The following is a 12,238-nucleotide window of genomic DNA, read 5'->3' on the forward strand; positions in this document are numbered from 1 at the left end:
TCTTCATTTGAAAACAATGCAGTCAACTTCAAATAGTTGTTAGAAGCTCAAATGAGAGTGTGTGTATCTAAAAAGAGGTCCACAGGGTAAATCTAGCCCACGTATATATTTCATTTGAACAACAGAATAAGATTTTTTTAAATGTGAATTTGAATTTAAGAGGGTAATGCACATCCCAGTTGACCATGGTCCCCACCACTCCCTAAGGTCTTATAACAGACAACTCCACACACTGACACTGTCTACGTGGCCCCTGAGGCATTTAAGTTTGTATCTGATATGTTTATATGTCTTCTGTGAACCGTAAGAAATTATAAAAATACTATAAATATCATGTATTTCTTTAAGGACAAAAATCATATCTTAATGTCGTGTCTCATGTCATGATAGTTTACAACAGAATGCCAAACAGATATTGAGCTCTAAATAGAAGTTTCTGGAAATTAAATCATATTGGTGGTGTCTTGATAGAAGTTATGGGGAGAGTTCATCCTCACAAACCTGATCAAACTGCAGAACTCTGAATTCCAGGGCCCAAGACAATAACCAGCCTTCCTGGTGCTTTCCAAAAAACACTCAGATTGTTTTAAAGAAAGAATCTTAATGTTTGGCTTGGATCGGAAACTTGTATTTGTATGCTGCAGCAATGGTTCAGGTCACGAATGTTTTACAAGGAAACCAAATAAGTAAATCAATAGTACAGAAACAGTTTACCCCAGGGCCCATCTGCTACTCTGTGGTTCATTGTAGTACTTAATATTGCCATGATTAGAGTTTTTCTCTTGTGAGTTCAAGGAATCAACAGTATTTTGAATGTATGAAAAATTATTATGTATCCATCTAAACAACTTCCAAAGAATCTTCTACACTGCACTGAGTACTGGGTATGCATGGTATGGGAGGCGGGTGGGTGCCCATGTCCAAGGCTTGGCCAGAACGTGTAGCCTGAATTACAGACCAGGCTAACTACAGCACGAGGAAAACAATAAGAATAGTTCTTTCAGTCCTACTATTTCCAACTTTCTTTTGCAGCTGGGTGCCTTTATTTCTATCTAGTAGCAAAAGCATAAAATGTAAGTAAGAAAATTGTATGTTCTAGACCTCTTACCATTAATTTACATAAATGGAAAAAACCCGCAAGTTTACATCAGTTCTACATCCTTATCCATAATTGGACAGTTTTCTCCAGTGGTTTAAATAATACCTTTCAGCCAAAGCTTTGAGGTTGTTCCTTCTTATTAACTTTATTCCTCTTGGTCCCCTGTGAGCTGGGTTAATAACAGGAGTGGTAGAGTCTTTATGTTGCACATAAAAAGGGAGACAAAATGATTAACCCCAGGTCCCAATCCAATACTAGACACTGGACACTCTCCCCCAGTTCTCTTGTTCTAGTCCCATATTATACTAGTGAGTCACATACTACAATTGCTAAGGTTTGCAATCAACAAGATGGGCTTTACCAGATATAAGTGGTGGTCAACACAGACACAAATAGGAAAGAATACATTTCAGTCAAGAGACTTCTGGCAGTGTGTCTCAGGAAAAAGTTCATCAATCATCCACTATTCCTCTTTTCACTCTATAAAATAGTGATGCCAGATATGTGGGCCATGAATCAGCTGGAAATTTGGAGAGCTAATATAAAGAGGGCAAAAGAATCCATATTTTCAAAGCATCCATCTTCAAACATTGTCTGTAGATTGCACAAATTTTCTTGCACATAAAGCAGCTACTATTTTCCATCATATATAGCTTATATGTGCTGTTCTGGTTTATAAAATACCAATGATTTAACATATATATTCGTCATTATATATAACAATTTGAAATACTATTAATTGTGGCCTTGTAAATATGCATTACCCCAATTGTTATAAAAACACAAATGCTATTATACAGAGTATGTTGGGAAAAAATGAAATTTTCAGCAACTAAACAGTTGGGATACACTATCCTAAACAATATGCTCGAGTCTATGTTATAAAATACAATTGGATACAAGGAACTCAGTTTCTTTTTGAGCACTGAATATCTTGAAGCAAAATTTCACCCTTTCTACATTTTATTATTTCCTTTTAATCCTTCCCATGCCCACTCTTTAGAAAGTTTTATTCCCTGGGGCACCTGGGTGGCTCAGTCAGTTGAGCATCAGACTCTTGATTTCAGCTCAGTTCATGGTCTCAGGGTCATGAAACAGAATCCTGCGTCAGGCTCTGTGCTGGAGGTGAAGCCTGGTTAAGATGCTCTTGGGGCACATGGGTGGTTCAGTCGGTTGTCTGCCTTCAGCTCAGGTCATGATCCTGGAGTCCCAGCATCGAGCCTCACATCGGACTCTGTGCTCAACGGGGAGTCTGCTTTTCCCTCTCCCTCTGCTTCTCCCCCTCTCATGTTCTCTCTCTCTCTCTCATTCACTCTCTCTCTCAAACAAATAAAATCTTTAAAAAAAAAAAAGATGCTTTCTCCCTCCCTCTCTCTCTGCCCCTCTCCCACTCCTCTCTCCCTCTTAAAAAAAAAAAAGTTTTGTTTCCTGAGAAATATCTGTTAAATAATTTATTAGTTGGTCTTTTCATAGTAGACATTTGTTTATTAGGATTTTAAATTTTTTAATTAAAAGTCTCTTTTCCCCATTATTTATTTTAGAGACATCTGATTGGGAATTGCAACTTTGATCTGATTTTTTAATTTTTTGAGTTTATTTTTATAGTGATCACAGAATCTCCAACACTGGTTTTCTGCTTTAGAGTCTCTGATAAATACAAAGAGTGTCTAATCACCATATTCATTTTTGTCAGTTTCTGACAGCTAAGAACACTCTGCATCACTCAGTTTAGAAATAGTACTATAACCAGTGACATAATCCTTTGTTTCAGAACTGGCTCCAAGCCAGGTATTATTGATTCTTCTGCAGAAAGAGTCCCATTTCCCAGAGTTTATTGAGGTAATCCCCAAGCCGACTCACGGGCATAATTCTGATTTCAGTATAGACTTCCCAATGGCCAATCTATTGAGTCAAAAACTGCTGTCCTACAATAGAAAGCCCAAGAAAAGGGCAGTTGTCTTTAACGGAATTGTACTGGTCTTTTTCTATTGTCGGGAAGTCTATGAGAGACTAAAAGTTTGGAAGAGAATAAATCATAACTCTCTTAACCTCGAAGAAAAAAAACTGAGGTTGATTGTGGGATTAGGCAAAAGTTTACCTACAGCAGCCATGAACTTGGCAGTGATGCACAGCTGATGCTATTGGGATGATTTACATGTATCAGCATTTTTATTATAACCATTACCATTTTACACATAATGAAACCAAGGCTTATAATATCACATTCTTGTTGACTATGAAGTCATTTCAAATGCACACACACACACACACACACACACACACACACACACACACACATACACAAGGATGGCATAAATCTTTCTAAATGTTCCATCCACTTCTCCCTTTGCTCAGATAATTGACCTTTGTAATCAGGGAAACCGTCCTGGATCTCAACCAGGAAATGAAGAAGTCTCAAGAAAAAGTAAAGAACAATGATGGAATGTTCCCTCAACTATGTTATTCTTTAAACTGATTATCAAAATCACCTGGGGAATTTTTGTTTTTTGAAGACAGCTTCTCATCCCCCAGGGCTAAAAAAGAAGTTCAACAGACCATAGGTAGGGTCTAGCATCTGTATTTTTTTAACCCAGGGGATAACTCCGATAATTAGCCAGGTTTGGGTACCACTTACCTGCCCCTCTGTTGTAGGAATACCACATATAATTTCATCACTCCCTAGTATCTCCCTGAGCACCCACCAGAATTGCCAATGCAGCAACCAGCCCCCATCTTTTATGCTACCCGAAGTCCAGCCAAGAGCTAATTTTACCACCTCTTCCTTGTTTGCTAGCAGAGAAACAGTAAAGCACATGCTTGGACTAACCATATCCAATATTTAATTGATACTGTCTGCACAAGTTGCTTATGGTTATTATCTGATGATTGCTATCTAGGCCAGTCCAGTGGTTCGATATTCTCAATATTAACACCAGTACTAACCAATGAGTAAGGGACTTGGGAATATTTTGAGAGCCAGGCCTCCTATTCTGTAGCAGCGACAACAGATTCAAAGAAGCCGATGGAAGGGTCAGGGAGAGCCCACCAGTCCACTTTTCCCCTCTTGACCACACCCCCAGTGCTAAGAGCTGTCCCCACAGTGACCACGCAGCAGCAACAGGATCAAGAGAAGGCTTGGGAAGAGCACAAAAGCCTAGTGAACCTCAACTGGGGACTTACTTTTACTTGACATTGAGCTGAGTCGTTTCAGTTCAAAGGGATTTGTTTTTTTGTTGTTTGTTTTTGTTTTAGAGATTACCGTCCAAAATAGTACATTTTGTTCAGAATCAGCTGGGGTACATACTCTTTTTAGAGCTATGCATTCTACCAAGATTTCTGCATCTTCTGCATTCTCCCAAGATTTCTGCATCTTCTGCAGCTACTTAGCTACTTCACAGAATTTCGGCAAGAGCTCTAGTCTCAAACACTTCATGACAACAGTAGAATGATTCACGGTGTTCGGGGCTATAGGAAGATGCAACGTGTGGAATAAGAAGACTTCCACCAGCTCCCCACTCTACTTTCCCTATTTTTGTCCTCTCCCCCACAGCCCGCTCCGAAACCTCAAGACCAAGCAGTACCAACGTCTGGACATAAGGTAGATAGAGCTCTGGAGTCAGACTTGCCTGACTCAAATCCTGCTCCAGGCAGCGCTACACCTCTGGACAAGACTACTGACCACTACATATGTCATTACATACGTGGAAATGATAATGGCATCTACCTTATGGGGTTCCTGAGAGGATGATAGCAGACCACGCATTAAAACACAAAGCACGGAACTGGGAACGTTATAGGTTCTCATGAATGCCACCCAGGGAGCATACCAATGGTCCACTGAGCTACTGAAATGATGCTTCGGACCTGATCCCTGCCTCATAAATAAGGACCAGACATGGAATCCAGGTCAGTGAGAATTTACTATTATTAATACTCAATTGAACATTGGAGAAATACCAGTGATTTCAAGGAACTTGCAGTCCAGTTAGGAAGATATTATAAACACATGAAACAGGAGATCTGAGAAATGACACACATAGTATCAGAATTAATAAAATAGAAAATAAAATCTAAGCAAAGGCTCATTCTGGGTTGAGTAGTGATATTTAAGGAAAGCACTGTAGAGGAGACATTTGAACCTGAGGTGAAAAATGAGAAGTAACAGGTGAGGAGGAAGGGAGAAGGATGTTTTCAGTGCTGGGTAGTGTTAGGAAGCGTACATTGATTTATATGGCTGGAAATCATGAGAATTAGCAGGTCCATGCAAAACCCTAGCTAAGGTGAGGTGGGGAGGGGAGGCTGGCGGCATGATTGCTCAGGGCCAGAAAGAAGCATCTGTGATGAATCCCGGGGGCCCTTGCGGCTTACAACCCCCTCTCCTGTGTGCACCGTGTGGACATATTAACAGCAGAGGAGCCGGAGAAGGAGGGCCTCCGAGCAGTAGCAGGGTGCGTGGCAATGCAGGGTGTGGGCCCTGGAGCTGTGTGGGATGAGCGGAGGTGTACACGGCAGGTGAATCCAGTAATGTTCGGGAAATACTGTCATGACTTCATCTTTTACATACTAGCAATTTCTGCTGTTTTCTGAAATCGGAGTCACTCCTACAAAGAGAGCAGTGTTTCCACGGCGTCATCGTGCTGCTGGGTGACGGCAGTGCTGGAGTGGGCCGTGTGCACACACTCGGGGGGCCTGTAAGAGAGAACTATGGGACTAAAAGCAGGGTCTGGCTTGGGGCAATGGGACTGAGTGGCCTTGGGCAAGTTCCCTACCCTCGTCGAGCCTCAGGGTCCTTCTGGGAAAAGGACAGGTTGTTGTGCAGATTAAAGGCAACATGTACGACCTATGTCTTGCATACAGTAAGCCCTCAATAAATGCTAAACACTGTTGTGACCTACAATGTAGGCAACTCAACCCAAACAACATTGAGTGTAGCTCAGAATTGAGAGTCCTCAAAGACCCTCTCAGAAAGCCCATATTTTATTAAAACATGTTTAATTTATTTATAATTGTATTATTTGTATTAAAACTTTGCACGGTTTACTCGTGTGGCAGCTACAAAACCCCTCAGGGGTTGTGTTTGCCTGCCCCCTAGTGGTAACACAAGCCCACTTCAGGCATGAGGCGAAATAACGCATTTTGTTGATGAGAAACCAGAGGCCTGCCGAGGTAAAATGACTTCCCCAAGGTCATGGTGTTTTAAAAGGCAGAATTAGAGTCCAAGCTTCATCACTCCTCTTCATGTTTTCTTCTAGCCAGCTGGAGAGGGCTGAGGGAAGTTTAAGCAGGACGTTTAATGGATACCAAGTACAGATATGCCTTTACTTCACCTCTCTTAAGCAATAAAACCATTTTCCTTTGGGAAGGAAGGGAGTTTAAATTGCTAGGCCCTCCACCATCTGGCTAACCTTCCATGGCACCAGGAAGAAATGGTTGTGGCAAAACAAAAGGAAGTCTCTAGATGCTTCTGACTAGATAGGGCTGGGCTCCCACAGGCAGAAAGAGCCAAGTCAAACCATGTAAGAAAATCCTGATTTAAGAGTCACAAAGAATATTTTCTACCAGGAAACTGGCCAAGGTGAGATGGAGGGGATAAAAGCCCTCTCACCCAGGGTCGTGGTGGGCTGGGGATGGGACCCTGGGTTTGTGGCCAGGTAAACTGGTTGGAATCCTGGTTGTCTTTCACTTGCTCTGTGGCCTTAAACTATTCTTCAGAGACTCAATTTTGTCATCTGTAAAAGTTTATTTGAGAACAAATGGGAAGAAAAAAATTATATTTCAGTACCAGATATCAACATTTTCAAAAGTATTTTGTACGTAACAGAGTTTTACATATTCACCCTTGTATTTATTTTTGTATTCTCTTTTAAGGAGGGTGACTAATTTTCATAAGCTTCCAGCCCCATCAATTTGTATCTACCCCTCCTGCCTCCATGCCTCATGCCCCAATTTCCTCAGACCATGTGTATGTACCTCCCCCTGGAATATTCTTACCCCAGAAAGTTGCACATTCACAATCTCACTTCATTCATGTCTTAGTCCTCTCAGGCTGCCATAAGGGAATACCATAGGTTGGTAGCTTATATACAGAAATCTGTTGCTCATAGTTCTGGAGGCTGGGAAGTCCAAGAGAAAGGCACTGATTCAGCGTCTGGTAAGGTCCCCCTTCCTAGTTATTAGATGGCTGTCTTTTTGCTGTGTCCTCCCATGGTGGAAAAGACAAGGGATCTAACGTCTCTATTATAAGGACATTAATCCACTCCCATGACCTAATCACCTCCCCAAAATCCCACCTCCAAGTACCATCACAGTAGGCATTAGAATTTAACATATAAATGGGGAAAGGTGACAGCAACATTCAGACTTCAGCAATTTCAGGTGTCTGCTCAGACATCACCATTCTCAAGAATCCTTCCTTGGTCACTCTATCTAAAATAGAATCACCTTCATTTCCCATTACTACCCCCTTTATACCACTTTGCTCCCGCACTTACCACCTGCCATATTTGTGTGTCTCCCACCATAATATAAGCTCTTATGTAAGAGGGGTGACATGGCCTGTTTTGTTCACTGCTTTATCTGCATTGTTGAGATCAGCGACTGGCTCAGAGTGGGCACTCAAAATATATTTGTGGTTTGAATGAATAAAAATGTGGGTATGTGTGGGGAGAGAGAAAGAAAGATGCCCAAATCCATTGAGGAGTTGATCTAATGAAAACTCTTTGGGTTCAATTAACACCGTGAACATGCAGTTCAAAGAAGGAACAGGAGCACCCCCCCCATACTCCTGTGGGCCCTATGCCTTTGCCCACTTGGGTCAGTTGCATTTTTCACTTTAACAGGTGATAATTCTAGCAATCTACTCTTACCTTTCTTCGAGGACCCCCAGATAAAACAATCTAAAATGAATCGAAATCGTATTTTAAAAAACTGGCAATTTTAAAAATCAAGACCCGAGTGTCCTGGCAAATATCTGCCTGCCCCATAAAGAGAGTCAGCAAGAAACAGTGCAGCCAAATCCCCACTGCAAAGGGTAGTTGGCTCATTAGCGGAGGAAGCATGGAAATTCCTGAAACATGACAGCCTCTCAAAGCTGGGGTGTTTCCAGGGAGAGGCACGGTCTCTCCAGGCCACTGCTTAGCGCGCGGAAGCCTTCCCTAATCCATTCCCAAGCAGAAAAAAAGGGCCAAAGCCTGATTTTGAAATAAGGCCTTACCTTCTCCAGGACTCAACAAGCCCGTAGGAGACAATGATCATTTAAATTTCCTGTTAATCTTTTAGCCAGTCTCCTGTAGGATTCAGCTCTGGGCTGTGCTCAGACTACTAATATTGGACTGATCAGAGATTCAAAAGCTGACTAGAAAGTTATCTGGAAGGGGAAAGAAAAGAAAAGAAACCAAAAAACAAAACCCACTCTGGATTTTCCCATCTTGTGGCAACACTGCCACCTAGTGTTATAAGTACAGAAAAGGAATTCTGTGCAGTAAAAATCCTCACAAAGTCCAAAATTAGGAACACGGACGCACCCTATGCTCTTTGTCAATTTTCTAAGATTGTGTCAATCCGCTTTCATCTCAAAAGCCGAAGTAAAGGTTTTAGAAAATAGCTTCTATTCTTTCTTCCAAAACTCAGCCATCACCATTCAGCCAAGAGTTAACTAGTATTGTTTGTTTGCCAGCCTCATTTCTAAGAGCTTTACAGGAGTTGACTTGGTTCTTGGTCCCAGGAAGCTCATGAGATACAGGCAATTAGTAACCTGCCTATTCCTTGTGTTTCGCACATGAGAAGAGTGCGGCCGGGAGAGGAAAGTCAGTCTGTCAAGGTCATACATCTAGTAGATGCCCCGCCACAGATCCTGTGACTTTCAACACTCACTGTTGTCTTAACCATTACACCGTCCTGACTTCATACGTGCTACTTGCCATGAAGGCGATACAAAATAATTAGAAAACTTGAATCTAACCCTCAAGGAGTTGCGGAACAAAACAATACAGCTCTTTACGGAAAAAGCAAGATTCAGGGTGAGACCTCGTGCTGTATCTCCTCACCTACGGCTTTTCCCATGGAGATGCAGGTCTCTGGAAGTTCAAGTTTCTACCCCCAGCTGTGTTATAACCAAATAGAGTGAGTCCCACTGCTAATGGTCCAATTCTCCAGCAGATGTAAATCTTCTTCACCTAGGGTAATAAAAATACATTAAAAGGATATAAGATGGGAAGATCCACACAGGAAAAGACAGGCCTAAATTCCAGTTCTGGTCTGAGACACCTTAATTCAATTCAATTTGCTTCTTTGGGTTTCAGTTGCTCATTGTTCTATGCCATCTACCATTTAGGCAGAAGTTTTGTTAAAAATGAGCTGGTAAACTGAAATTAAAATAAAAGCTTTTAAAAATGAGCTGGTAAATTTTCATCTCATTATAGTTACTCATTGAATCTTGTTTGGGTATACCTAAACAAATTACTTCAAACTCTAAAATGCATCATTTGAAAATATTTTAAAACATATTAGTTTCCAATGAGAACTGTTATGCATGAAATATTTATGGGGTTTTTTTTTGCAACAAAACCCTATGAAAATGGGAACTTTTTAAACATTAATTTTCAAAATATTCTATGGCCTATGCTTTTTCAAAAGGAGTTATTTTTTATTCATTTTTAAATTAGCACGTTTATTGTACAAGAAGATTATTAAGTTTATGTTTTTGTACTTTAAATATCTACTAGGCAAGCCACAGACAGCCAAGGAAAAGGAAGAGGTCAACAAATTTGGAACACTTTTCTTGCAAAGGAAAAAAAATGGGTAACATCTTCAGCTACTGCCAAACAGAGTAAAGAAAACAAAAACATCGAACATTATTGCCATCAAATATAGCAAAAATAAAAATTAAAAAAAAAACTCCCAAGATTTTCATGGTCATTCTCTATTTGATTACAAAGTGTTATTTTAGTCTGGTAAAGATCTTGTTTTTAAAGAGTTAGAAGAGTGGTTGCCAGGGGGCGCCTGGGTGGCTCAGTCAGTTGAGCGTCTGCCTTTGGCTCAGGTCATGAGGATCGAGCCCCTCATTGGGCATCCTGCTCAGTGGGGAGCCTGCTTCTCCCTCTCCCATTCCCCTGCTTGTGCTTTTTCTCTCTCTGTTTCTCTGTCAAATAAATAAATAAAATATTAAAAAAAAAAAAAAGAAAAGAAAACTGGTTTCCAGGGGTCTGGGCAGTGGGGGAAATATAGGGTGAGCTTGATAAAAGAGTAGTAACTCTCAGTTACAAGATGAATAAGGTCTGAAGATCTAAAGTATAAAATGGTGACCATAGTTGATAACACTGTATTGTATACTGAAATCTGCTGAGAACTTAAGTGTTTTCACCCAAAAAAAACCAGAAGAAATACAGCGATCTCCTCCTTATCCTCAGGGAATACATTCCAAGACCTCCAGTAGATGCCTGAAACCATGGAGAGTATCAAATCCAACATATATTCTTTTTTCCTATGTACACATACCTACGCTAATAATTTATAAATTAGGCACAGTAAGAGATTAACGGTGACTGATAACATAGAATTATAATAATATACTGTAATAAAAGTTATTTGAATGTGGTCTCTCAAAATCTTACCCTTTTTCTTGTATTTGATGAGCGATGATAAAATGCCTAGGTAATGAGACGAAGTGGTGAATGATGTAGGCCTCATGAGGTAGCCTTAGGCCACTATTTTTTTCTGACCATACATCAAAAGTCAAAAGGAGGATCATCTGCTTCCGGATCCTGGGGCAGGGCGGGGGTTTTAACTGAAACCTCAGAAAGCAAAAACCAGGATAAGGGGGCACCACTGTATGTGGGGTGATGGATAGGTTAATTGACTCAACTGGGGGACTCCTTTCACAATATATATGTGTATCAAATCCATGAAAAAAGATCTTTATAAAATTAACATCTGTGAATTTCTGGCTACAATTTAAAGCTAAAACTTGGGGAAAATGATGTAAAAATAGCTTAATCATAGTGATAATATAGAAAACTCTGTGCCTATGTCCTGTAACCTCCGTTTTATTCCAAAATACAGTTTCATCAATGTGTAAACATGCACAGTTTTACCACAAATAATTTGTAATACAGAAATAATTTACAGTTGATTAGGTCTTCTGGGATATTTCCCTTTTGAGGGCTTATAAGAAATAGTTCTTGTATTCCATCACTGAAACAGAATTTAACAAATACCACACGCTGAGATATGGTGCAGATAGATACCTGTGCTAATAGCAAACCTCCTACAATGAATTGTTTCAGGTTTGTTTCTTCTTGACTTCAGCAATGTTTCCTATGCCTCTTCCCTTAATACTTGCTGCCAAAGGAACACATGGGTGTGTCAGTTTCTATGCTCTTGCCAGTATCTCAGCTATTTTAACCTCTGCAGGAAGAACCAGAGGATTTGTCTTTCTACTATCTGCAAAAGACACCTGTAAACATTTATCCTTGTGGTATGTTTATGTAGTATGTGAAAGACAGGTTGAATCTTCACTTTAAACATCACTGACAATTTCGTAGAGGTTCTTTTTCATGCTCTTCATGCTCAGTTTTTTTCAAATCTTGCAAGGTGATGCCACAAGTAAATTGTAATACATCAGAACATGCCAACTGAGGGCACCATCGTCAACCCCTGCACGGTGTGGAATTCCCAGCCTGCCATTGGATACTTCGTGGTTTTTGTACCACACGTGATTAACAGACATAAAGACAGGCATCGGTGTCAACCCTTCTTTGAACTATTACAGAAGCTTCAAGTTTTCCTTTTGAAACATACGTTAATGAATATAATATATTCTTCCTACAACACAGTGGATCATCTTGCTTGCACCTCATTTTGGAGACCACTCCCACAAGAAATGCTTCATGAACTAGAAAAGCAGGCAGTGTCCAAGTCATTGGAACCACCATCATCCCACTGAAAATTAAGTCGACTGAGACTACAAATGCCATTTTATTAATCTTTTAGTGATGAGCACACATGTATAAATACAATTTGAGAGAAATATTTTTTGTCAGAATCATCCTAATATACTCCCTTTAAAGAGAGCTGGATTTAGGAGCTGGATTCCCCAGACTAGAACTTACACATAATCAGAATGAAGGCATCATGTCCATC

At 40.4% G+C, this 12,238-nt stretch overlaps 1 long non-coding RNA gene across 1 annotated transcript; it reads left to right on the forward strand.

Moving 5' to 3' along the window:
* Positions 1-1,043: 1,043 nt before the first annotated feature.
* On the forward strand, positions 1,044-9,960 carry LOC118356814. The gene is made up of 3 exons (XR_004819958.1): positions 1,044-1,073; positions 4,650-5,005; positions 9,823-9,960. It is a non-coding gene; the product is annotated as an uncharacterized LOC118356814 (long non-coding RNA).
* Positions 9,961-12,238: the final 2,278 nt, after the last annotated feature.

This window comes from Zalophus californianus, chromosome 3 (assembly GCF_009762305.2).
Source record: "Zalophus californianus isolate mZalCal1 chromosome 3, mZalCal1.pri.v2, whole genome shotgun sequence".
NCBI classification, from domain to species: domain Eukaryota; kingdom Metazoa; phylum Chordata; class Mammalia; order Carnivora; family Otariidae; genus Zalophus; species Zalophus californianus.